At 35.3% G+C, this 312-nt stretch overlaps 1 long non-coding RNA gene across 1 annotated transcript; it reads right to left on the bottom strand.

Moving 5' to 3' along the window:
- LOC105155354 lies at positions 1–312 on the bottom strand. The gene is made up of 3 exons (XR_847304.2): positions 260–312; positions 94–174; positions 1–28 (listed from the first exon to the last, which is right to left on the bottom strand). It is a non-coding gene; the product is annotated as an uncharacterized LOC105155354 (long non-coding RNA).

Below are 312 nucleotides of genomic sequence, written 5' to 3'. Positions count from 1 at the left end.
AAAATCAATCTACTCGATTCGATATTTTCTGCAAGCCAACAAGCAGCCATGAAATTCAGATTTGGAAGATCGAAAAACTTTTAATAGAATTACCTTGAAAACCTTATATGGTTACAGTTGTTCGACATCAATAGCTAAAGAAGAACCTTGTACATTTTTCAAAACTTGTGTCACCTACAAGAGGAACAACTTAGATACAATTATTATCCATGAGGAAGTCAAGAGATCTCTAACAAAGCGCTAGAACTTTGCGGCTTACATGACATTTCACGTCCACAAACCCTGAATATTTCACTAAAGCATGGTTCAACA

Source organism: Sesamum indicum, unplaced genomic scaffold, assembly GCF_000512975.1.
Source record: "Sesamum indicum cultivar Zhongzhi No. 13 unplaced genomic scaffold, S_indicum_v1.0 C06491, whole genome shotgun sequence".
NCBI lineage: Eukaryota > Viridiplantae > Streptophyta > Magnoliopsida > Lamiales > Pedaliaceae > Sesamum > Sesamum indicum.
This window is presented reverse-complemented; position numbering and strand designations above follow the sequence as displayed.